Source organism: Dipodomys merriami, unplaced genomic scaffold (assembly GCF_024711535.1).
Source record: "Dipodomys merriami isolate MVZ:Mamm:240054 unplaced genomic scaffold, mDipMer1.0.p SCAF_827, whole genome shotgun sequence".
NCBI lineage: Eukaryota > Metazoa > Chordata > Mammalia > Rodentia > Heteromyidae > Dipodomys > Dipodomys merriami.
Window position 1 is genome coordinate 154415 of NW_027206432.1, and position 1262 is coordinate 155676.

Consider the following 1262-nt stretch of genomic DNA (forward strand, 5'->3'; position numbering starts at 1 on the left):
ACCCTAGTGCCCCCCACATTAGGAAGCACTTGAATTGGTGCTTCCCTGAGCACAATGTACCAATGGCACGAGAGAAGATGTTCCAGACCCTTGGAGAAATGCAAATCAGAGGCAGAGTTACCACTTCACACCCCTGCTCCTGTTTAGGACATAGGAGCTCCCAGGTGGGTGCAGTCCTGGGTTCAAGCCTCAAGCGGAATGGAATCCTCTGGCCCCGGAAGGCCGCCCTGTACTCTGCTCTGCGGAACGGGAAACAGACGCAGCGCCGAGGTTTTCCTCACACCCGTATTCATGACCATCACTTATCATGTGGGCGGAAGCCACTCGAGGCTCTGCCTGCCAGAAGTGGAGCCTGTTCCCTCACACAGACGACCGTGATTCAGCCTGCGAAGGGAAAACATTCTGCCAGGTGTCGGCGGCTCAGCCCTAATCCGGGCAACTCGGGAGGCCGAGGCTGGACAGACCCTGATCTCCAGAACCACCCCCCGAGCAGGGCCGGGCGTGGCACGCCAAGGCCCGAGCTCGCAGCCGCCACACAGCGCCGGCCCCGCGACCCGCCCGCGCGGCGCAAGTTCGAGGCCGGCCTGAGCTCCCGCTCACCAGCCGAACGCGGGACGGGGCGGTGGCCCGGCTGAGCCCGGGCGGATCGGGGAGCGCCACGGACGACCGCACAGCCGCCGACCCCAGGGGCCGCGCCGGGACGCGTCCCTCCGCGGCCCACGAGCGGGCCCCGCCCGCCAGGCTCCGCCCCCCGCCGGGGCTCCTCCACTGACGCTGCTCCGGCCTCTTCAGGCCCCGCCCCACGGGCGGGCGCCCGTCTCCCTCCGGCCCCCAGCCACACCCTCCTCCAGCCCCGCCAATGCGCGAGCTCCCGGTCCCGGGAGGCCCCGCCCCCTCGCAGTGCGGCTGCGCGGGTGCCTCAGGCTCGGAGGCCCGGCCGCCGCGGCTCTTTTGTTTCCCCCGCCGGGCCGGATCCGCGACGCCGCTGTTGGGCCCGAGCCGGCTCCGAGCCCGAGCCGGGTGGCGGCCGCCGTCGCCGTCGGAGTGGGTTCCGAGTGCCAGCGTCGCGAGGGCGCCGCGCCGGACGCCGAGGGAGCGCGCCCGGAGGCCCGCGGGCCCGCGGGGCTGGGACCCGGCCCGGGCCCGCCCGATGGGGCGCGCGGCCCCGGCGAGGCGCCCGCGCCCGGCCCCGCGCCCCCGGCCCCGCGCGCCCGGCCGGCCCGCCGCCCGCGCCTCCGCCTGAGCCCCGCCCGCGCCGGCCC